This window comes from Bufo bufo, chromosome 8, assembly GCF_905171765.1.
Source record: "Bufo bufo chromosome 8, aBufBuf1.1, whole genome shotgun sequence".
Classification (NCBI taxonomy): domain Eukaryota; kingdom Metazoa; phylum Chordata; class Amphibia; order Anura; family Bufonidae; genus Bufo; species Bufo bufo.
Window position 1 is genome coordinate 155,555,733 of NC_053396.1, and position 26,675 is coordinate 155,582,407.

A 26,675-nucleotide genomic window follows, 5' to 3' on the forward strand; every position below is an offset into this window, starting at 1 on the left:
TCCTTTTGGAGGAACAGGTAGTCTCGTCCCTGCCATTAGTACCAGGGTCGTATAGGGCTAGATAGGACTCTAGATATTCCTGCGTATGAACACACCTACCTCTGGGGTCTGTTTATACTGGTAGTCAGTCAGAATTTTGGTTAGGGTTTTACTAGGAGGTGTCCATCTTCCTTCCCTAGTTCTCAGGCCTGATATCCTGTTCCCCCCTTCCCTCCTATGCTCGGTGTGGTGTTTCCCTCCCACACCGAAGCGTGACATGTAGCCATTCATTGCTCTGGCTAACAAGGGAGAATATGAGTGGGAGACCTCTCTTTTTGACATCCATTGTCCCTAAAATCACACGGATAGGTGTTATGTAGTTGGGCCAACCCCTTATATAAAACTAGATGAGCACACACAGATGCATTGCTATCTTTTACACTACAATGTTTACTGAGCGACACATGAGAGTCTACTAATACTGGCACAGTGCCCATCATTCTGCATCATCATAACTGGTGTTATTTTCCATCACGTTTGGTGGACAAACATTCCATAATCTCAGAAAAAGTGGTGCGGAGGCTTAACCATGAATATATTAGATATCATACTAACCATGCAAAGCTTCCGGCAACTTATTTTGCCAGAGGCTGCATTATTGAACATCATATCCTAAGTAATATTGCAGGTGCAATGAGCTCACCCCAAGTAAACAGCCGCACAAAGCGCATGTCAGGGCGTTAAACATGACATCACCCAGAGTATAATGTTACGTTACAGCAGCAGGGACTCTCCCTTCCTTAACTCATTCCAGACCTTGTGGCTCACCTCCATGACGTCTTACTGTCTATGGAACTCAAGCCAAGGTAGAAGAGATCCTTCAAAGACCTTCATGAGTTCCACCCTCAGTGCACGTAGGAAAGATTCAGTCCCAGTAGAGTGCAAAAATGGTTAAATATGATGTGTATACAGTATGTACATTGCTTGACACTATAGAAATATGAAAAAGTCTTCAATTTTATGTCTGTTTCTTTAATCGGGTGAAGCCTTGGTCTTGTAAGATGATCTCCACACAGCTGTCTTCTGCAACTTGGAAAGAAAAAGGCCGGTCAGAGGAATTCAGTTTCCCTAAAAATAGCATCAATATACAGCCTGTGACTTGCCACTTTTCAGATTACTGTGGTGTGAACTGCATTCAGCTGATGACCCCAGTAATTGCTCGTGACATCTATCCCATATTTTTTCAATGTACTTTAGTGGACAATATTAATAACAAGCCGTTGCACAAGGGATTGACCAGGACCTATCCTTTTGAACACTTTTAAGAGCTTCCATTGTGAATTACCGACTATATGGTGTAATCTGTTTGGAAATACTGACACATCCCAGCCAGGTTGGTACAAATGTTTGCCTGTGTATCTATAAATGTATCAACTCTATCTATCTATCTATCTATCTATCTATCTATCTATCTATCTATCTATCTATCTATCTATCTATCTATCTAATCATGTATCATCTAGGTATTATCTCTTCATAATTGGTCTAGTGATAAATCAATTTATCTTTATGATGAAGAATAGAATTGTACTTAGACTGTATTGTGTAGTTTATGGCCTTTGGCTGCTTGGTGCTGAGTATTTCCTTTTTACGGGGGTTGAAGCTGGAAATTTACACCCTTCTTAACACATTTGTTTTAGATAAACAAGTAGTAAATGCGCAGTGTCCTACAAATGTATTTTACGGTGTGTCGCATATTGAAAATCAGTTTCCAATTCTGGGATCCATCTTCAGGATCCAATGCTATGGCGGAGAAATGGGGGAAGGGCAGTTTATTTACTTATTTACTACGCATGTCCACATAGCAGAGTAAATTAAAGTGATGCCTACATTGAAATCAGTGTGCGTAGAGCTGTAGAACACCGGTAATCTCATTCTGTGAAATATTTAATAAAACTGGTGCTAATGAAGGCAGCAAATCAGGTTGCAGTTTTCATTGAAGAAGTTGCCCCTGGTAAAGGTGATCTGGGTGGTTACCATCTGCTCCAGTTTTCATGTCAGTAGCAGATGTATCATAGCTGCAGCTGTGCAAAGGCTATAGAGCCACTGGCCTGATACCACAATAAAAAAATGATAGTTCTTCCTACTGTCTAACGATGTCCATACACCTTCTATAGCTGCCCCACTGCCCAAACAAGTGTTTATGTGTTTTCCTTGGGGAGAGTGGAGAAAATTGCTGACAGACCCCTCTGATGGTGTCTTATCTACCAGGAAAACAAAAGAATAAGCGTTAAAATTCAAAAATTCACAGTGTCCTATTGTGCTCTACCCCACCATCATCTTTTGGAGAAGAGCCTAAAGCTCTCCATACATGTTAAAGTGGATTTAGACAAGCAGATAATCGCTTCAGCGATCACAGACACCAGCGACTAAACGACCAAACATTGTAACAGTCAACTAGCATTTAAATGAAATTATTTTGGTGCATTTCATTAACAACAACCGATGATTGCACTTGTTCGCACTAACAATTTCACAGACATTGAGCAAGCATTTTTGGTCAGATTGCTCAATCGTTAAACATTTACATGAAACGATAATCGTTCATCCTTCATCGATAGCGTTGGAATTGCAATTATTTTCTGCTCATCTAAATCCACCTTCAGTTAGCTTTGTTCAAAGTGGTGGGTTTGGCCAACAATAGTATAATCTGCATAGGGGCCTTGGGGATTATGATTCCTTTGTCTGATTAATCTGAAGGTGTGGCTAGAGAGTCATAGTAAGACTCAGTGCACACTGCGTTCTATCACCTTGTCAGAGGTATACGTGTGGAAGATTTCTGACCAATGGCCTTGACATATACCACTGTGTAGACATCACAGATCTGTCCTTCCTTACCTTTCCTCTTGGCTTAACACATCCTGAAATGTGTGGCACAATATGAAAACCCTGATTTTGCAATATTTTGCCACAAGATGCCAACCTGTCTATGTATACCAAAGTTTAAAGACAGTCAAGAGGGGAAACTCCTGAGGTGTAGGATTTTTTTTTATAGCTAACCTAATCCTCTAGAACCACCCAATCTCTGTCCATATGTGCTCAATCCTGCCCAGTCTCCTCTGTGCCCCACAAACAGTAATGATGACCCTTCTCACAGATGCCCCCTTTGTGCCACTTGACAGTCAAGATTAGTCCCTGATCACAGTAGTGATGCCCCTTTAGTGTTCCTTACACAGTTAAGATGCCCCCTCAGTACCATCATATCACTAGTGAAGCCTCTCTGTGTCCCCTGAAGTGGCCCCACACAGTATGATGTCCCCATAAGTGTCTCCACACAGTTCAGAGCCCCCTTAAGTGACCTATACAATATGATGTTCCCATAAGTGCCCCCCAAACAGTACAATGCCCCCTTAGCACTTCCAAAAGAAATACTCACATTGTCTATGTTCCCATGATGAATGGAGTGGGGCAGGCCTGCTCTCGTCTGTCTGTTTTGTTTGTGGCTTGGCACAGAAGGTACAATTATGTCTTTGTATCATTGGAGCTGATGGCACCCTGGTTCTCCATTGTATTCAACAGTATCTGTGTCCTAAGGACACAGATACAATGCAAATGGGAACACGAAGCAGCCATCCAGACCATGTGACAGGGGCCAAAATTCAGGACTGTCAAACTACATATGGGACGGTTGGGAGGCATGGTCTATGTGCGGTCACCGAGTTGTTGAAATGTGAATTGTAGGCTCTCAGTGTTTTTTCTAGCGTGTTGCAATATCGTGTTAAGTTTGTTTAATCAGAAATTAGATTACTTAGGCTACTTTCACATCTGTATTTTTGCTGGATTTGTCATGGATCAGCAAAAACGCTTCCATCATGACAATACAACCGTCTGCATCTGTGACAAATTACGCACCTCGCGGCTCTGCCTGACGTCAACTACGTTGCGCTCACGACACACGGTTTTGTCACTGGTTTCCAAGACGTGACGTTACGCACTCCCTGGGAGCATGTAAGGTCAGCTTGGTACAGTTTACACAGCCACCTCCTGTCCACGCAGGTACCGGGAGGCACGGGAAGTGAGAGAGGGTGGTCCACGCGTTCTCCGACGTAACTTCAAACTCGCTCACAACCCTGACAAGCTGAGAGAGCCCTTTTACTGCCCCAGTGAAACAGAGCTTTCCCAGCCTGGTAGACTGCCACCAGTTCCTTGGTTGATATAAGCCCAGTCCGCTAACGGTATTATATAGGGTGAGAAACCAACCTGCAGTAGCATATAACTATGCCGAAAACACGGATTTGGGGATTCATGGACTGAGATACAGCACAAGATTAAATTATATATTTAATTGCTGTAAGGGCGCACTAGACAATACATGATATACACAGAGAATATATAAAGGGGTCGGATGTGCAAATACAGGTGGTACAGGGAGTGCAGAATTATTAGGCAAGTTGTATTTTTGAGGATTAATTTTATTATTGAACAACAACCATGTTCTCAATGAACCCAAAAAACTCATTAATATCAAAGCTGAATATTTTTGGAAGTAGTTTTTAGTTTGTTTTTAGTTTTAGCTATTTTAGGGGGATATCTGTGTGTGCAGGTGACTATTACTGTGCATAATTATTAGGCAACTTAACAAAAAACAAATATATACCCATTTCAATTATTTATTTTTACCAGTGAAACCAATATAACATCTCAACATTCACAAATATACATTTCTGACATTCAAAAACAAAACAAAAACAAATCAGTGACCAATATAGCCACCTTTCTTTGCAAGGACACTCAAAAGCCTGCCATCCATGGATTCTGTCAGTGTTTTGATCTGTTCACCATCAACATTGCGTGCAGCAGCAACCACAGCCTCCCAGACACTGTTCAGAGAGGTGTACTGTTTTCCCTCCTTGTAAATCTCACATTTGATGATGGACCACAGGTTCTCAATGGGGTTCAGATCAGGTGAACAAGGAGGCCATGTCATTAGATTTTCTTCTTTTATACCCTTTCTTGCCAGCCACGCTGTGGAGTACTTGGACGCGTGTGATGGAGCATTGTCCTGCATGAAAATCATGTTTTTCTTGAAGGATGCAGACTTCTTCCTGTACCACTGCTTGAAGAAGGTGTCTTCCAGAAACTGGCAGTAGGACTGGGAGTTGAGCTTGACTCCATCCTCAACCTGAAAAGGCCCCACAAGCTCATCTTTGATGATACCAGCCCAAACCAGTACTCCACCTCCACCTTGCTGGCGTCTGAGTCGGACTGGAGCTCTCTGCCCTTTACCAATCCAGCCACGGACCCATCCATCTGGCCCATCAAGACTCACTCTCATTTCATCAGTCCATAAAACCTTAGAAAAATCAGTCTTGAGATATTTCTTGGCCCAGTCTTGACGTTTCAGCTTGTGTGTCTTGTTCAGTGGTGGTCGTCTTTCAGCCTTTTTTACCTTGGCCATGTCTCTGAGTATTGCACACCTTGTGCTTTTGGGCACTCCAGTGATGTTGCAGCTCTGAAATATGGCCAAACTGGTGGCAAGTGGCATCTTGGCAGCTGCACGCTTGACTTTTCTCAGTTCATGGGCAGTTATTTTGCGCCTTGGTTTTTCCACACGCTTCTTGCGACCCTGTTGACTATTTTGAATGAAACGCTTGATTGTTCGATGATAACGCTTCAGAAGCTTTGCAATTTTAAGAGTGCTGCATCCCTCTGCAAGATATCTCACTATTTTTGACTTTTCTGAGCCTGTCAAGTCCTTCTTTTGACCCATTTTGCCAAAGGAAAGGAAGTTGCCTAATAATTATGCACACCTAATATAGGGTGTTGATGTCATTAGACCACACCCCTTCTCATTACAGAGATGCACATCACCTAATATGCTTAATTGGTAGTAGGCTTTCGAGCCTATACAGCTTGGAGTAAGACAACATGCATAAAGAGGATGATGTGGTCAAAATACTCATTTGCCTAATAATTCTGCACGCAGTGTATGTAGTGTTGATCACGAATATTCTAATTTCTAATTTTTATCCCGAATATAGGAACTTCGAAAATTCATGAATATTTCGAATATAGTGATATATATTCGTAATTTCGAATATTCGATTTCATTTTTATTTATTTTTATATTCGATTTTTTTTTTTTTAAATCAGTACACATGATCCCTCCCTGCTTCTAGCTTGTGGGCCAATAAGAAGGCTGCAATATACTTGACTTTAGGAGTAGTGTTATTTGCGAATTTTGCTCTATATTCTTTTTTTTTTGAATATTCGCTATATTGCTATATATTCTTGTTTTAGCAATATAGCGAATATTCGAAAAAAAACGAATATAGAGCAATTTAGCTAATATAGTGTTATAATCTTTTTTTTTATAGTTGTAATTTTTTTCCAATCTTTAACTTCAGATGAGAAAAAAACTATTAGACAAAGAAGATTATAGCACTATATTAGCTAAATTTCTCTATATTCGTTTTTTTTTAATATTCGCTATATTGCTATATATTCTTGTTTTAGAATATTCCGAATATTCGAAAAAACGAAGTTATAGCAATATAGCGAATATTCGAAAAAAACGAATATAGAGCAATTTAGCTAATATAGTGCTATAATATTCTTTGTCTAAAAGTTGAAAAATTTGGCAAAAAAATCGAAAATCCTAAAATTTTTATACAAAAATTCGCATATTACATGATCATTACCTCGCAGATTTTTTGAGTAAAAAAAAATCGTAGAATATAACGAATATTCGAATTTGCGAATATTCGACGAATATTCTACAAAATATTCGCGAAATATCGCGAATTCGAATATGACCCCTGCCGCTCATCACTAGTGGTATGATACAACAGAGTTAAACAGAGGAAGGGTCAGTTACCAGGTGGATGAGTAGTCCTTTGGGTTATGATGAAAATCTGGGTTGCTGTAATGCTTGGGTGTAGTCACATGGGGGCAGTGATGTCAGCAGCTTGTGCACGGTCCCTCCAAACACATTACTCGATGTGACCCCCTTCATAGAAAGAAACTGTCCTTTGGCTGCATGGACCTTTTCACCTGTAGTCGGTCACTCCCCTCCCCCCCTTCCTTGTCCTGGTAGCCAAAGACCCATAAAATCTATTTTGGCCCATAGCTCCAGACAGGAAGGTCACAGGAAGATGGTTCTGGGACCAACGGATCCACCTGGGTTACGACTACAGGTGGAGACTAAACATGGCACCATTATTAGGTTCCTGCTAGAGATTTCTATATCTCCCCTTTCTGGCATCTTACCCCCAAACTACGACCAGGGGCTCGTCTGTCTTGGCCCCAGGGTCTCAGATATGTAACTGGTTTATGCCTGTGATGGATGGGCAATTCATAATTCTTTATGAACCCCCAGTTCCATGATGTCTGCTAGATCCTTTTGTTCTGATGACCAGCTCAGCCCCCTCACCGGCATTCATCCTGCCAGAGAGGCTTGAGGTGTGAACTGCAAACATGTGGTCTGCTTTGGAGCCAGACCCCCTGTGGAGTTCACTCCCTCTGCTATCTGACAGCAAATGGCTGGAATTCGATCATGATTCCACATTCCTCACAGCATCCGTTATGAATGGATCCGGTTGTATTATCCCTAAAATAGACATGACAGATCTGTCTCTAAAACCATTGTAAGTCAATGGGGGATGGATCCGTTTTTTTTTTTGTGTCAGAGAAAACTGATCCGTCTCCATTGACTTACATTGTGAGTCATGACAGATCTGTCTTGCTCCACATCCCAGGACACACTCAAAAATGCTGCTTGCAGCGCTTTCATGTGCGTCATGGGAACGCAATGAAACAGAACAGAATGTATTCTGGTGCGCTCCGTTCCCTTCAGTTCAGTTTTGTCCCCATTGACAATGAAAGGGGACAAAAGTGAAGCGTTTTCCCCCGGAATTGAGATCCTATGACAGATCTCAATAGCGGACAGGAAAAACGCAGGTGTGAAAGAAGCCTTAGGCCCCTTTCACACGGGCGTTGCGAGAAAATGTGCGGGTGCGTTGCGGGAACACCCGCGATTTTTCCGCTCGAGTGCAAAACATTGTAATGCGTTTTGCACTCACGTGAGAAAAATCGCGCATGTTTGGTACCCAAACCCGAACTTCTTCACAGAAGTTCGGGCTTGGGATCAATGTTCTGTAGATTGTATTATTTTCCCTTATAACATGGTTATAAGGGAAAATAATAGCATTCTGAATACAGAATGCAAAGTAAAACAGCGCTGGAGGGGTTAAAAAAAATAAAAAAAATTAACTCACCTTAGTCCACTTGATCGCGGCCCGGCATCTCCTTCTGTCTCCTTTGTTGAATAGGACCTGTGGTGAGCATTAAATACAGTTACAGGACCTTTGATGACGTCACTCCGGTCATCACATGATCCATCACCATGGTAAAAGATCATGTGATGTACCATGTGATGACCGGAGTGACGTCATCAAAGGTCCTGTAACTGTATTTAATGCTCACCACAGGTCCTATTCAACAAAGGAGACAGAAGAAGGAGATGTCGGCATCGGGATCAAGTGGACTAAGGTGAGTTAAAATATTTTTTTTTTTTTTTTAACCCCTCCAGCCCTATTTTACTTTGCATTCTGTATTCAGAATGCTATTATTTTCCCTTATAACCATGTTATAAGGGAAAATAATAATGATTTTCACGCAACCCCATTCACTTCTATGGGGCAGTGCGTTGCATGAAAAACGCAGAATATAGAGCATGCTGCGATTTTCATGCAACGCATAAGTGATGCGTGAAAATCACCGCTCATGTGAACAGCCCCATAGAAATGAATGGGTCGGTATTCAGTGCGGGTGCAATGCGTTCACCTCACGCATCGCATCCGCGCGGAATACTCGCCCGTGTGAAAGGGGCCTTAACCAAATTTGAGCTAAGGTAAGGGCAGTCACATCTTCATTGTTTTGTTTAAATCTAATCTAAGAAAGACTTGTTGCAGCAGGGAGGTCATCTGCATCTTCAATGGTAACCTTATAGTTCTTACACATCAGCCTCACAAAGTGATTGCTGTAAATAGATCTGCATGAGTTGCAGGTGCTTTCAGCAGTTCAAGTGCCAGTTCCAAGTGTCAAAGGATTGAAAACACTTCTATTAGTTTGTGTCTGATAAGATTGTTAGCCCACTGCCCTTAACATTTCACAGAACCATCAAACAACACCTACAAGCTGTCTGATATGCAGATTCCCTGAAATATGAAGGGCTCATGCATACGGCTGTATTACAGCTGTGCCTGGTGCAGAGCTATAATAGTTATAGAGTTTTCTTGCTATTTCATATGGAAGCATACAGATACAAGCCATGCTGTATTGGACTACATACACTGCTCAAAAAAATAAAGGGAACACTTAAACAACACAATGTAACTCCAAGTCAATCACACTTCTGTGAAATCAAACTGTCCACTTAGGAAGCAACACTGAGTGGCAATTAATTTCACATGCTGTTGTGCAAATGGGCTAGACAACAGGTGGAAATTATAGGCAACTAGCAAGACCCCCCCAATAAAGGAGTGGTTCTGCAGGTGGTGACCACAGACCATTACTCAGTTCCTATGCTTCCTGGCTGATGTTTTGGTCAATTTTGAATGTTGGCGGTGCTTTCACTTTAGTGGTAGCATGAGACGGAGTCTAGAACCCACACAAGTGGCTCAGGTAGTGCAGCTTATCCAGGATGGCACATCAATGCGAGCTGTGGCAAGAAGGTTTGCTGTGTCTGTCAGCGTACTGTCCAGAGCATTGAGGCGCTACCAGGAGACAGGTCAGTACATCAGGAGACGTGGAGGAGGCCGTAGGAGGGCAACAACCCAGCAGCAGGACCGCTACCTCCACCTTTGTGCAAGGAGGAACAGGAGGAGTACTGCCAAAGCCCTGCAAAATGACCTCCAGCAGGCCACAAATATGCATGTGTCTGCTCAAACGGTCAGAAACAGACTCCATGAGGGTGATATGAGGGCCCGACGTCCACAGGTGGGGGTTGTGCTTACAGCCCAACACCGTGCAGGACGTTTGGCATTTGCCAGAGAACACTAAGATTGTCAAATTCGCCACTGGCACCCTGTGCTCTACACAGATGAAAGCAGGTTCACACTGAGCACATGTGACAGACGTGACAGAGTCTGGAGATGCCGTGGAGAACGTTCTGCTGCCTGCAACATCCTCCAGCATGACCGGTTTGGCATTTGGTCAGTAATGGTGTGGGGTAGCATTTCTTTGGAGGGTCGCACAGCCCTCCATGTGCTCGCCAGAGGTAGCCTGACTGCAATTAGGTACCGAGATGAGATCCTCAGACCCCTTGTGAGATCATATGCTGGTGCGGTTGGCCCTGGGTTCCTCCTAATGCAAGACAATGCTAGACCTCATGTGGCTGAAGTGTGTCAGCAGTTCCTGCAAGACGAAGGCATTGATGCTATTGACTGGCCCGCCCGTTCCCCAGACCTGAATCCAATTGAGCACATCTGGGACATCATGTCTCGCTCTATCCACCAACGTCACGTTGCACCACAGACTGTCCAGGAGTTGGCAGATGATTTAGTCCAAGTCTGGGAGGAGATCCCTCAGGAGACCGTCCACCACCTCATCAGGAGCATGCACAGGCATTGTAGGGAGGTCATACAGGCACGTGGAGGCCACACACACTACTGAGCCTCATTTTGACTTGTTTTAAGGACATTACATCAAAGTTGGATCAGCCTGTAGTGTGTTTTTCCACTTTAATTTTGAGTGTGACTCCAAATCCAGACCTCCTTGGGTTGAAAAATTTGATTTCCATTTTTTAATTTTTGTGTGATTTTGTTGTCAGCACATTCAACTATGTAAAGAACAAAGTATTTCAGAAGAATATTTAATTAATTCAGATCTAGGATGTGTTATTTTTGTGTTCCCTTTATTTTTTTGAGCAGTGTACATAGCATACGTGGCCTGCTCTATCAGACTCTGTTGGAGTTGAGAGTTACGTAGCACTGCTTCCCCCTCTGTACACACAAAGTGCATCGTAGCCGGTGGCAGTCCATGTACAACGCAATGCGAAAGAGTCTAACAGGATCAGGGGCGTACATAGAAATCACTGGGCCCTATGGCAAGAATCTGAATTGGGCCCCCTTGCGAGTGACCCATCGCACCCCTTAGGGTGCACATCTACTGCAGAGGTTCCAGCAAAAGCCTCCGTTGCAGACTCTAGCAATAACAAAGGGCAAAACAATCTTGAATGACCCCATTATTGTGAATGGGATCCGGCAGGTGTCAGCAGTGTTTGGCATATGCTGGATCTGGTGATTCTGGTATTCTGCTGGTGGCTGGAACAGAATACCGAAATCTGATGGCAAGTGATTACCTAGCCTTACCCGATAAACTGTGCCCGCTGCTGCTACGTTTGTCATCCTTCTCCATGGACTGTGCTTGCTCCTGCTTCACCTCCTCCCCGATGCTGAATTACCGTTTGTGCTGCGGGCCTGGGGCAGATCTTCACAGCACTAGTCTGGAGTCTAGTGACAGTGCAGGATCAGGTGAAGTCTGGACTGGTCAGTCAGGTCACAATGTGACGCGTGCCGGCAGAGCAACAGGACAGGGACATTTTCTAAAGTGCAGACACAGAAATCTAAAGGATTTTATCCAGTCACAACTGATGTTTTTCTGACTGCTGCAGAACCTCCTAATACACACCTCAGCTGCTACAGAACCTCCTAATACACACCTCAGCTGCTGCAGAACCTCCTAATACACACCTCAGCTGCTGTGCAACCTCCTAATACACACCTCAGCTGCTGCAGAACCTCCTAATACACACCTCAGCTGCTACAGAACCTCCTAATACACACCTTAGCTGGTGCAGAACTTCCTAATACACACCTCAGCTGCTGCAGAACCTCCTAATACACATCTCAGCTAATGCAGAATTTCCTAATACACACCTCAGCCACTACAGAGCATCATAGTACACACCTCAGCTGCTGCAGAACCTCCTAACACACACCTCAGATGCTGCAGAGCCTCCTAATACACACCTCAGCTGCTACAGAACCTAATAATACACACCTGTTGCTGCAGAACCTTATAATACACACCTCAGCTGAGGCAGAACTTCATAATACACAACTCAGCTGCTGCAGAGCCTCCTAATACATACTTCAGCTGCTGTAGAACTTCATAATACACACATCAGCTGCTGCAGAACCTCCTAATACATACCTCAGCGGCTGCAGAACCTCATAATACACAGCTCAGCTGCTGCAGAACATCCTAATACATTCTTCAACTGCTGCATAACCTCCTAATAAACACCTCAGTGACTGCAGAACATTATAATAGTGACAAGGGAACGATAAGTCTCATCATCACCAGATTGTTATTATTGGAAATTAGGGAGCAACACAGGGAGAGGTAAAATGGAGAGAACTACAACTCCCATCATGTCCAGGCTGTTATTATCGGACACAAGTGGATATTACACAAAGAGAGTATAAGGCCGCGTTCACATTACAGTTTAGTTTTCCGTACTTCTGATCCGTCAGATGAACAGAAAAATAAAGAAACTAAGCAACTAAGACTACGTTCACATCACCGGGAACCTGATCTGACAGGCTGTTCCAGCAGAGAGTTCACCGTCTCAGGCATTGCTGTATACTGCCTTTCACTGCTGGACTGCATAGACTATAATAGAATCCGCGGGGATCCGGCCACTTTTTGGCATGAGTGGACACAAGACATTGCATGCAAGATGTGATGTGAATGTAGCCTTACAGAACCTTAATGATCTGCAGACTGCTGCTAACATTTTGGTGCCAGATATCACAGACAGGACACCTTGAGAAATCTTGTGGAGTCCGTGCATTACTGGGTTAGAACTGTTCTGTCCGCACAACATAATGTTAGGCAGATGGTGTTATGTTATGGCTGATTGGGATAAGCTTACACTTAGATGAGTGGACCAGCTATCTGGTGGGGTTCTGTAAACAGATACTGGGGGGCTCTCTGACTCCACCTCTCTATTAACGTACTGTTGTCTTGCGTCCTTACGTGCGCACATACTGTCCTGGCATCAGCCTCAGATTATGAACTGCACATGTGCTAGCTGTCCTGCGCGAGATTACAGCGCTTCAACTGTGTGACGTCGGGAAAGCAAGGAGGGGAGTTGGAGGATGCTGGGCGATGCTGGGCGGTGCTGGGCTCCTTCACAATGGAGGGTGCTGGGCTCCCGAAACTCTGGTAACAGCCCCTTGGGTGCCTTACAGACCTAATTAGCATATTTCTAAAATCATTTTGCTAATTAAACAAAAGCATCCTTAGCTATGGCACATGTATATTACGGACATGATAGTGGAGATCTGGAAGCATATGCTAAAAGTAGCTGACAGAATCCCTTTTAGGCTACAGTAGAATAAAGTGTCCCAGTATCTGATACACACTTGTATATTGACACATAAACAGCACTTCCCTGTACAGGTTCTCTGTGATCAGATGGAGTATATGTATGGATCCCAAAACTGTGACCTTCACCTATTGGGAGAATGTTGGTCTGTTGACCTCCATGGCTAGTAGTAGGTACAGTATTTAGCACCTTCATAAAGCTTTATTTGCCAGTGGCGAGTCTTATGGGGTGGGGCAGAACATTCCAAAGAAGAGGAGCAGCACAGAAGAAATCTTCAACACAGGAGTTGTATTTGGCTAAGACCTCATACACACAACCGTATCAGTTTTACAGTCCGCAAATCGTGATATGCAAAACACGGATCCTGGCCGTGTGCACGCCACCATTTTTTTTTCAAACTCCTGTAGAAATGCTCTATGTTTGTATGCAATGGACACGGAACGGACATACACACGGTGTGTGCTGTCCGCATCTTTTGCAGCTCAGTTGAAATGAATGGGTCTGCACTCGATCTGCAGAAATGCAGATCGGACGTGGACTAAACATAAGGGCCTTTGCATGAGCCCTAATGCAGATGTATTCAGTGATTGGAAGTAAATGGTAACTAGTGAAAGAACTGGTAGAGAGGAACAGTATCAATGAAAGAGTAAGCAAGAATAATGAGTCTTGACAGCTGCTGGAAACTAAAGGGGCAGCGATGTGTTTAAAACTTAACATTAATTGATGTCAATAAAAAGTCCCAGGAGCGGGAATATGAACCCCTTACAAACATAAAACACAGACAGAAAACAGAAGACCTGAAGTGCATATAACATACCAGGTCACCTTTGATATGGTCCCCAGCACCACCCCTAGGCGGGTTGGAGTGGGTCTGACAGGACAAATCAAAGGTAGGTAAATACAAGACCACAGATGTGTACTCAAAGATGCTCAATCAGATCCGTGCGCAAGGGGGGACTCACCGTCAGAGTCTGGTAGCATGCCAAACAGACAGAAAAAGGGGTAGGTTTTACCGGGAGGAGGACAATCAAGAGCGGCACACATGTTCACATTCAGATGTGCTTCTTTAACTTGACGAGGTCTTCAGGTATGCGGTCTATATGATCTCCTCAGCTGTTTCAGTAGTGGGGGTATTCCATTTTAAGACCTGTGTCCCCTGATGATTTATGGGGTCTTTATAGTTACAGGTACCTCCCTTTAGATATATTCATATATGAAACACGTAGGAACACGTGAATATATCACTACTTCGGCTTTCTACATCTATCACTAGATTTTCTGTTCTACCCTTGGCTTGGCTCTAGACTTTGTCTCTGGCAGGGCCAATTAGGGATACGAGTTTAGGGTTAGGTTCCGGACGGGGCCACCCCTTGCGGGGCAAGGACCACGTGTTAGGAGGCTATTTCAAGGTACAACAGGTCAAGTAGGGCACAACAGGGATAGATCCTCTCCCTGAGGCCCTCCCTTATCATATAGACCGCTTACCCAAGACATCCTCAAGTTAAAGAAGCACATCTGAATGTGAACTTGTGTGCCGGGTCTGGATTGTCCTCCTCCCGGTAAGACCTACCCTTTTTTTCTGCCTGTTTGGCATGCTACCAGACCTAGTAATGTACTACGGTACTCTGATTGAGCATCTTGATTTGTCCTGTCAGACCCACTCCAAACCGCCTAGGGGTGGTGCTGGGGACCATATCAAAGGTGACCTGGTATATTATACGCACTCCAGGTCTTCTTTTTCCTGTCTGTGTTTAATGTTTGTAAGGGGTTAATATTCCCGCTCCTGGGACTTTTTATTGACATCAATAAATGTTAAGTTTTAAACACGTCGCTGCCCCCTTTAGTTTCCTGTAGTTTATGTTTTCGAGCAGTACCGGGATTAGGTGCGACTGCACCACTCTTCCCCCGAGGGACCACCCTCTTGTTTTTTTACTTCTTGAAAGCTGCTCCATCTTTTCATAGGTGAACCCTATAAGTTGAGCAAGAATGCTGGGAGTTATAGTTCTATAGCGGATGGAGAAGCACTGATGCATCTGTTGTAACCTACAATTACAGATAGTGATTCTGCTAATAATAAAAACAACTACTCGCCTGCTCTATCTTCCAGAAAATATACTTTAGGATATCAGAACTGCTTGTTCTTGCTTTGATGCTTCAGGGACAGGATATACCAGATGTCATATTTAGTCCATTGACAGGTTCAGCGGGTAGAACACTGTGCATTTACTCTAATGATACAATTAAATAAAGGAAATATTAGAAGCTGGTTTTCTATTCATTGTGAAGTGAAAAGTGTTTCCATGTGTCTTTGCTTTTATGAGAGCGTCCTGGATTTTGTCATTAGAAATAACTGATCTGGAATCTTCTATCATAGGAGTCACAATTCTGATCTCTCTAGATATATGTACATGCACTCTTAGATTGTGAGCTAAAACAATTAACCCCTTAAGGACCCATGACGTGCATGTAAGTAATTTCTTTCTGGGACTTAAAGTCCCATGAAGTACATGTACTTCACGGGGATCGGGCGGGTGCAGGAGCTGCGCCTGCCCGATCCGCAGCAGGGGTCCAGCAGTCACTGATAGCCGGACCCCTGCTGCATCGCCGGCATCGGTGAAATCACCGATGCTGGCGCATTAATCCTTCATGTGCCGCGGTCAGCGCTGACCACGGCACGCGCTATGTGGGGCATGGATCGGAGCTGCCATTGGTTCCCGTGCTGCTGTGACCGGGACCTGATGGCATGGAAGGCAGTGCGATGCTTTCTTTAGGCATCGGGCTGCCTTCCGGTGGAGAGCCTGTGAGATCCAGCCCCCTGGATCTCACAGGCAGGAAGCTGTATGAGTAATACACACTGTATTACACATACAGCCAATGCATTCCAATACAGAAGTATTGGAATGCATTGTAAAGGGGATCAGACCCCCAAAAGTTGAAGTCCCAAAGTGGGACAAAAAATAAAGTGAAAAAAAAGTTGAAAAAATAAAGTGAAAAAAAGTTAAAAAAATAAAGTTTTCCCCCCAAAAAATAAAAGTTTCAAGTAAAAGAATATATGTAATTTTCCCCAAATAAAGTTAAAAATTTTTTTTGTAAAAAATAGGGAAAAAAAGAAAAGTAGACATATTAGATATCGCCGCATCTGTGACCGGCTCTATAAACATATCACATGACCTAACCCCTTAGATGAACACCATAAAAAAAACAAAAAAAAACTGTGCTGAATAAAAAAAAAATTGTGACCTTACATCACTAAAAGTACACCAAGCGATCAAAAAGGCGTATGCCCGCCAAAATAGTACCAATCAAACCGTCATCTTATCCCACAAAAAATGAGCCCCTACCTAAGACAATCGCCCAAAAAATAAAAAATAAACTATGGCTCAAAATATGGAGACACTAAAACATCATTTTTTTTTTGTTTTAAAAATGCTGTTATTGTGTAAAACTTAAGTAAATAAAAAAGCATACATATTAGGTATGGCCGCGTCCGTAATAACCTGCTCTATGAAAATATCACATGACCTAACCCCTCAGATGAACACCGTAATTTTTTTAAAATAAAAACTTTGTAAAAAAAGGCATTTTTGGTCACCTTACATCACAAAAAGTGTAATAGCAAGCGATAAAAAAGTCAAACACACCCCAAAATAATGCAAAATAAACCGTCATCTCATCCCGCAAAAATCATGCCCTACCTAAGATAATCACCAAAAAAAATTAAAAACTATGGCTCTCAGACTATGAAGACACTAAAACATGATTTTTTTTGTTTCTCAGACTATGAAAACACTAAAACATGATTTTTTTTGTTTCAAAAATGAAATTATTGTGTAAAACTTACATAAATAAAAAAAGTAGACATATTAGGTATTGCCGCGTCCGTAATAACCTGCTCTATAAAAATATCACATAACCTAACCCCTCAGGTGAATACCGTAAAAAAATAAAAATAAAACGGTGTAAAAAAAGTCTTTTTTTGTCACCTTACATCACAAAAAGTGTAATAGCAAGCGATCAAAAAGTCATATGCAACCTATAATAGTACCAATGAAACCATCATCTCACCCCCAAAAATGAGCCCCTACACAAGACAGTTGCCCAAAAAATAAATAAAACTACGGCTTTCAGAATGTGGAGACACTAAAAAATCTTTTTTTTCGAAAAATGCTTTGTTATGTAAAACATATTTGGTATTGTTGCGTCCATAATAACTTGCTCTATAAAAATACCACATGAAAAAATAAAACCGGTGCCAAAACAGCTATTTCTTGTTACCTTGCCTCACAAAAAGTGTAATATAGAGCAGCCAAAAATCATATGTACCCTAAAATAGTACCAACAAAACTGCCACCTTATCCCGTAGTTTCCAAAATGGGGTCACTTTTTTGGAGTTTCTACTCTAGAGGTGCATCAGGGGGGCTTTAAATGGGACATGGTGTCAAAAAACCAGTCTAGCAAAATTAGCTTTCCAAAAACCGTAAGGCATTCCTTTCCTTCTGCGCCCTACCGTGTGCCCGTACAGCAGTTTACGACCACATATGGGGTGTTCTACAGAATCAGGGCCATAAATATTGAGTTTTGTTTGGCTGTTAACCCTTGCTTTGTAACTGTAAAAAAATTGATTAAAATGGAAAATCTGCCAAAAAAGTGAAATTTTGAAATTTTATCTCTATTTTCCATTAACACCTAAAGGGTTAATAAACTTTGTAAAATCTGCTTTGAATACCTTGAGGAGTGTAGTTTGTAAAATAGGGTCATTTTTGGGTGGTTTCTATTATGTAAGCCTCACAAAGTGACTTCAGACCTAAACTGGTCCTGAAAAAGTGGGTTTTAGAAATTTTCAGAAATATTTCAAAATTTGCTTCTAAAGTTCTAAGCCTTCTAACGTCCCCAAAAAAATAAAATGGCATTCACAAAATGATCCCAACATGTAGTAGACATATAGGGAATGTAAAGAATTAACTATTTTTGGAGGTATTACTATCTATTATAAAAGTAGCGAAATTGAAATTTAGAATTTTTTTTATAAATAAAAAATTTATTTTTTTGACTCAATTTTACCACTGTCATGAAGTACAATAAATGACAAGAAAAGATTCTCAGAATGGCCTGGATAAGTAAAATCATTTTAAAGTTATCACCACATAAAGTGACATGTCAGATTTGCAAAAAATGTCCTGGTCCTTAAGGTGAAAAATGGCAGGGTCCTGAAGGGGTTAAGGGGCATTTTAAATGCTGGTCTTAAAGGTTTTCTGTCACCCCAACAGGCTGACATTATAGATGTGAAAATGTCACCTGAACTTAACTCTGCATTTCTTTTATTTAAGTATGCCCCCGTTTTCGTGTAATTTAAACTTTTATTATATGCAAATTAGCCCCTAGGAGCAGGGGGGCGTTGCACCTGCTCCTAGAGGCTCCGTTCGCCCACCTCATTTCCACTTCCTTCTGTAATTTATGCCAGCTTTGGTTCTCCTGCTAGCCCCATCTGCCGTGTAAATCTCGCACCTGCACCGTCCCATTCAGTATTTGGCGCAGTGAGAAAGCCTGCAGCCGGCTTTCTCACTGCGTCTGTGCCGAATACTGAACGGGACGGCGCAGGCGAGAGATTTACACGGCAGATGGGGCTAGCAGGAGAACCAAAGCTGGCATAAATTACAGTAAATCTGTCTGGCTGCTGAAGCCACACTCCAAAACTCTTGTGAACAGTGTAAGAACACAAGAAGTTGCTAAATGTTTGTGCAAATGATGCATGTACTTTGTGAGGCCAGTTTATGGTTCCAAAAGTCCTTTTTCTGGATCAACATGGGAGAATAATCAATAATAAAAAAAAATATTTTTAACTTCAAACTATGTTACTCTGTACGTGCTCAAAATTGTATCTGTTGAAACCTGTCAATTAAACTGATTTTAGGGACATGATATCATGATATAAAATAAGTGCATAACAGTATACACTTCTGTATGTACATAAAGAGAAATAGCTCAATCAAGAAATTATCTGTAGAAGGTGCAGAGGTTACAGCCACACTGATCTTGGTGCTTGGGGACAACAGCTTCTCTGTAACATTCTGTGAGAGGTTTAAACATGGGTGTAGGAACCCCGAAAAATCTGGGGGGGACAGCATTTTTGCTCGCCGGGTATATTCTTATTCAGTAAACTGCGAGTTGTTTATATCGTTAAATTTTAAGTGTATGTGTGTGTGTGTGAAAAATCTCACAACAAAAAAATATGCAAAAGGAACAGTTCTTTGTTTATCAGGTCACAGAAATTAGGAGTATGGGAGACTGTGAGGCCTTTTTCTCCAAGCTGCTCCAGATCAGTGATCTGGGCAGCTGGGCTCCGGGCTGGAAGTGGGCACAATAAGAAAAAAATATTTTTCATTACACCTCAGGTCAGACCACCAATCAGACCCCCAATGTTAATCAGACCTCAGCTAACAGCCCCAATAAAATCCCCAATGTTAATAAGACCTCAGATCACACCTCAGCTCAGACCCCAATATGAATGACCCCCAATCAGACCTCAGATAAGTGCCCCATGCCTCATAGCAGCCCCCAGTGCCTCTCCAGCAGCACTCAGTGCCTCTCATCAGCCCCCCAGTGCCTCTCATCAGCCCCCCAATCGCCTCTCATCAGCCAGTAATAACAGCCCCCCAATCATGTGCCAGTAATAACAGCCCCCTCAATCATGTGCCAGTAATAACAGCCCCCCCAATCATGTGCCAGTAATAATAGCCCCCCCAATCATGTTCCAGTAATAACAGCCCCCCCATTCATGTGCCAGTAATAACAGGGCCCCCCCCAATCATGTGCCAGTAATAACAGCCCCCCCCAATCATGTGCCAGTAATAGCCCCCCCAATCATGTGACAGTAATAACAGCCCCCCCATTCATGTGCCAGTAATAACAGGGCCCCCCCAATCATGTGCCAGTAATAACAGGGCCCCCCTAATCATGTGCCAGTAATAACAGCCCCCCTAATTATGTGCCAGTAATAACAGGCCCCCCCCATTATGTGCCAGTAATAACAGCCCCCCCCCCCATTATGTGCCAGTAATAACAGCCCCCCCCCCCATTATGTGCCAGTAATAACAGGGCCCGGCCCCCCCAATCATGTTCCAGTAAAACTAAGTATTGTATATATATTTTTTTAAATTAACACTTATACTTACCTCTTTGGAGCGATGCGATGCCTACGCCGGCCTCTGATAGGCTGCCGGCCTAGTGCCGGCAGCCTATCAGAGGAACAGGAAAGGGACACACCTCTCCCCTGCTCCTCCGCACAGCCTTCTGTTTGTATCGCTGTCCTGAGGACGGCGATACAAACAGATCACTATGGAGATGAGCGCTCCACAATGGAAGCGCTCATCTCAGTGCCCCGCCGCCGCCTCACACATTGCCCCGCTGCGCTGCCACTGGGGGGGATTTCACCATACCTGTCCCCCCCGCATTATTTCCTGGGGGGGATCCGTCCCCCCTGTCCCCTCCGGTTCCTACGCCCATGGGTTTAAAGGGCATCTGTCAGCAGCTTTGTACCTATAACACTGGCTGACCTGTTGCATGTCCTCTTGGTAGCTGAAGGCATCTGTGTTGGTTCTATGTTCATATGTGCCCGCATTGCTGAGAAAAATTATGTTTTAATACAAGCAAATGAGCCTCTAGAAGCAACGGGGACGTTACCATTACACCTAGAGGCTCTGCTCTCTCTGCAACTCCTGCACCCTCTCCACTTTGACAGAGGATGCAGCAGTTGCAGAGAGAGCTGAAGTTTCTCCTAGAGGCTAATTTGCATATATTAAGATATCATTTTTCTCAGCAATGCAGGCACATATGAACATGGGACCAACACAGATACTTTCAGCTGCCAAGTGCACATCATTTACGGCATTTACCTGAGGGGGTAGATCATACTTTATTTTTATAGAGCAGGTCGTTGAGGACGTAGCAATACCTAATATGTTAATTTATTTTTATTTTTGATAAAGGGATTCTGTCACCTCCCCTAACCCAAAATCGGATTTTAAAGCAGTCATGCAGCACAGCTTACCTTGAATCGGCTGTGCTCTTCTATCTTGTAATCCGTCCAGTAGTTTATGAGAAAAACGACTTTTATGATTATGTAAATTAGCCCTGAAGGTGCCCAGAGAGGCGTTTTATTCCCCTTAGTGTGCCCAGTAACGCCCCTCTTACAGTGACCAAAACGCGTTTTAAACCGCCCACAGCCTCTCATCCCTCTCCTCCCCCTCCCTCACGGCCGAACGAACTCTCGCGCAGGCGCAGTACCCACTGAGGGCTGCGCCAGTGCGATCTGCAGGAGACTGAGGGCAGGAGCTTCATCCTCGTCACTGGGCATGCGCCGAGCCCAGTGACGTCCGATGCTCGCTCTTCCCTCAGTCAGCCTGGGAGGAAGCGCAGAGGATTGCCGATCGGCTGCTGCACCCTGCGTTTTCTCCAGCCTGCCTGTCTGCCAGCGATTTCTTTCCCCACCCTCCCTCCTGGAAACAACTCATTATTACTGGACTCGGCGCATGCCCAGTGACGAGGATGAAGCTCCTGCCCTCAGTCTCCTGCAGATCGCACTGGCGCAGCCCTCAGTGGGTACTGCGCCTGCGCGAGAGTTCGTTCGGCCGTGAGGGAGGGGGAGGAGAGGGATGAGAGGCTGTGGGCGGTTTGGCAGTCGGAAGGAAGGCGTTTTGGGCACTGTAAGAGGGGCGTTACTGGGCACACTAAGGGGAATAAAACGCCCCTCTGGGCACCTTCAGGGCTAATTTACATAATCATAAAAGTTGTTTTTCTCATAAACTACTGGACGGATTACAAGATAGAAGAGCACAGCCGATTCAAGGTAAGCTGTGCTGCATGACTGCTTTAGAATCCGATTTTGGGTTAGGGGAGGTGACAGAATCCCTTTAAGTTTAAATAGAAAATGCATTTATGAAAAGAATCTTGTTTTTGTGTTGCCATTTTTTGAAAGCCATATATTTGTTTTCCAGAAGATTGTCTTATGTTGGGGCTCATTTTTTGCAGGATGAGATGACGATTTGATTGGTACCATTTTTGGAGTACATACGACTTTTTGATATGGTATGGTATTACATTTTTTTGGAGGCAAGGTGACCAAAAAATTGCTGTTTTCGCACAGTTTTTATTTTTTTTATGGTGTTCACCTGACAGGGTGGGTCATGTTATATTTTTAGAGAGCCAGTTGATATGAACATGGTGATACCTAATATGTCTGTTTTTCTTCTTCTTTTTTTTTACTTGATACTTTTATTTATTATGAAAAATACTTTTATTTTTATTTTTTGCATTACTGTGTGGACTTCAGATTTTGGGGGTCTGATTCCGTCTGCAATTTCACCACAGATGAGGAGGGAGACTGTACCCTCTACAAAACCCATGTATAACATGGTCAGTTAAATACATTGAGGGTCATTTATGAATGCCCTAATCTAGGATCCTGGGTTAAAAAATCATAAACAGCGGGTTTGTGACTTGTTGAACAGGAATTTGCTCTATTGTGCCAAGAGCTGGTATAGATTTCATTGTAAGCGCACAAACTGCTCTTAAAAGGGGTTGGGGTATCAATACCAGCATAGAAAACATTAGTCTTGATAAATGACCCCCAATATATTGGTGTATTTCTTACGTGTAGCTCGCAGTCCGAAAGCTGTTTTCTTGTTATAAGTAATATAAATACCGCAGACACTGAGGACACACACTGAACAAGTCACTGAGTCTGAGCAATAGACTAAGTTTTCAATTTCCAATCCAGCTTCTTGTGACCTTACATAAGTCACTTTATCTCCCTTTGCAGAGAACCAAAATTAGATTGCAGGCGACAGGTTAAAGGCTGATTATGTTTGATGAAACTTGTGTCCAGTGAGGAGTCCAGTGCTGTAAGCATGCCGTGCGTACCATCTCTAGAATGATCTCTACATGCTTTTACAGACAGTAAATTAATTCAATTGGTAAAAACATTTAGCTAAATTTTCATTTAAGTCTTATAAAAATGGAAGGCAAAATGTTTTATAAAATGATACTGGCAAAGCAAAGCTTGGATGATCTTGGGTCCTTTGGTAAAGGTACATCTGGTTGCAGTAGCACCTGGATTCTGGTGCCTCTCAGGACCCATTCACTCCTTAACCAAATTGCAGAACACTGACAGTAAAAATGTCCCAGGAACAAAGGTTACACTAGATCCTGGAATGTTTATAATCCTACTTGTTTACACTGGTCTTTAAAGGGGTGTCAAGTCGGGGGACATTTTAGTAAAGTGTTCAGATTGGTGAAAAAAAAATAATAAAGGAATTGAAGCCCACCCTAATTGATCTCTTGCTGCTGCTGCTCTTCCAATGCTAACCAGGTGTCCACTTGTCTCCACTTCCTGGTCCAGGCTTGACACACAGGAAATGGCAGCAGATGACTGATCAGCCAACCATTGGCTGCAACCAGGATCTTTACCTGACTTTGGCTTAAAAACTGAATCAAAATTGATCCTCAGACAACTTTCCCAAAATAAAAACTTGAATCACTTCTAGGGTCCCCAAATTACCTCTAGATATACAAACATACAGAAAAGAGAATATGCAATTATCTAGATGGTATGTTACGCCATCTAAGATATATAACATTGATAGATCTTACCCCGCCACATGTTGAAGGCGTAAATCGGACATTGGAACTTATTATCGCATGAGGTGAACCGGTCCCAAAGTGTCCATCTTCTGGGCTGAGATAGCAGAAACAATAACAATAAAGAACGCAACACAAAATCACCCCATACACCAGAGATTTTCCTGCTGCTTTTCCATGGTGATATTGTATCTCCTTTGAAAAGGCTTCTTAGACCTCTAATAGTTGCAGCTAGGCTTCTATTGGCCACCTCATGAAAATTTACAATTTCGCTTTCCATAAACTGTTCAGATTTACAGATTAGAATACATTTTCTATTGGGAATTTGGAAATCAAGATAAATTTGGAAAAATTTGGCCACCTTGGTTCATTTTCCAAGGATTTCTACAGGAAGAGACTACACAGCAAATATCTAATTAGCCTAAAGATGACAAACCATATCCCAACTCTTTCAATATGATATACCTGGCCAGCTTTAGTCTCTCATCCTTTCTCTTCTCATAGGCCTGTTCACCCCCTCCCACTTTCCTTTTCTTACCTCTCTTATCTCTTATTTTGATTTATTAATTACTTGCTTATATCGTTCTTTATTCAGAAGAGTGCACTTCTGCTGTGGTACCATGCAGGGTTGGACTGGGTTTCTTGGGCCCTTCAGAGAATTTTATTCTCGGGGCCCAACCCCTATATCATTAATAATGTCTAAGATGTTATGATTCAACAAAATACACTCTAGTCACAATTTATTGGCTCCAAAGGCAGCATTTTTTTTACTCTGGATCTTGGGGCCCACTAGAGGATCCTCTAGTACTCTGGTGAGCAAGTCCTCTGGTACTCTGGTACTATGGCCACTGCTTCAGTGATTTAAACTGATATTTTGATGTCTTCTCTTACTTGAGACATACTGTACCTTTGTACATCGACAACTAGAAATTATGGAACTTGATAACATATTAGAAACATAGAATGTGTCGGCAGATAAGAACCATTTGGCCCATCTAGTCTGCCCAATATACTGAATACTATGAATAGCCCTTGGTCCTATCTTATATGAAGGATGGCCGTATGCCTATCCCATGCATGCTTAAACTCCTTCACAGTATTTGCAGCTACCACTTCTGCAGAAAAGCTATTCCTTGCATCCATTACTCTCTCAGTAAATTAATACTTCCTGGTATTATTTTTAAACCTTTGCCCCTCTAATTTAAAACTATGTCCTCTTGTAGCAGTTTTTCGTTTTTCTTCTTTTAAATATTCTCTCTTCTTTTACCTTGTTGATTCCTTTTATGTATTTAAAAGTTTCTATCATATCCCCTCTGTCTCGTCTTTCTTCCAAGCTATACATGTTAAGGTCCTTTAATATTTCCTGGTAAGTTTTATCCTGCAATCCATGTACTAGTTTAGTAGCTCTGTTATCTGTTGCCTTCAATAGTGCCACTTTTAAGTAGTCCCATTTCTCCTGGACTCCATTGAAACTGTTCCAATCTGATAGGGACTTGTATACCACTAATCTAATTTTAGAAAAGTCAGTTTTCTAAAATCTAAAACTTTAGTTTTTGTGTGGTGTGACTCAGTCACTGTACTTATAGTAAACCACACTGACTGGTGATCACTAGATCCCAAGCTTTCCCCTACAGTTATATCAGATACCAAATTCCCATTTGTGAATACTAAATCTAAAATGGACTCCTTCCGGGTTGGCTCCTCAACTACTTGCTGTAGAGATAATCCCAGTAGGGAATTTAGAATATCTGTACTCCTGGCAGAACTAGCTATTTTGGTTTTCCAGTTTACATCAGGAAGATTAAAGTCTCCCATAATGATAACTTCCCATTTCAATGTCATTTTAGATATTTTCTTAACTAGTAGATCATCTAATTCTTTGGCTTAGCTAGGTGGTCTATATATAACACCTACACGAGTTACCTTATGATTATCAAGCTGCAAGGTAACCCAAACTGACTCAAAATTGGTCTCGCTAACTTGTATTAAATTAGATTTTATGCTATCTTTCACATACAGTGCCACCCCTCCCCCGTTCTTGCCTTCTCTGTCTTTCCTATATAGAGAGAACCCTGGTATTGTTATATCCCAGTCATTACTCCCATTGAACCATGTCTCAGTAACAGCCACTAAATCTATATTCTCAGATGCCATTATAGACTCAAGTTCATTGATCTTATTCCCTAAACTGCGAGCATTTGTAGACAAGACTCTGATATTGTCATTTCTTAACCTATGTGCTACTGACATCTTCTGGCATTGTTCCAGGGGACAGTCGGACTGCTGGATTATCACCCTTTAGCCCCCCTTTCCTAGTTTAAATGCTCCTTAGCAAATACTTTGAACTGTTCACTGAGGACATTCGTTCCCTTGAACGAAAGATGCAAACCATCTTTCTTGTACAGTTCTTTTCCATTCCAACAAGAGCTAACATTAGATGATTCCCTGCTTTGCTTGCCTAACAATATTAAGGATACGTCGTCTATCCCTGCTAGCGGTAGCACCAGGGAGACATCTCACAACACCATTTTCCTCACCTTATCCTTTTTGTCTTTGGCTGCAGTCTTGCATACTTTAGGCATGGGAGATGATTGTTCCTCACCCACTGTGCCTGAGCCATCCTCCATGTTGCTCTTGCACTCTGAAAGTGCTGCAAATGAATTAT

The 26,675-nt window shown here is 42.6% G+C and overlaps 1 protein-coding gene across 1 annotated transcript in view; it reads left to right on the forward strand.

Annotated features, from left to right (window-relative positions):
* The first annotated feature begins 1,174 nt into the window (after window positions 1-1,174).
* Window positions 1,175-26,675, forward strand: part of FGF13 (fibroblast growth factor 13) — a 438,846-nt gene continuing 413,345 nt past the window's right edge. The window contains exon 1 of the mRNA XM_040405320.1: window positions 1,175-1,372. The gene's annotated coding sequence lies outside the window, so the exon portion shown is untranslated. The remainder of the gene's footprint in view (window positions 1,373-26,675) is intronic.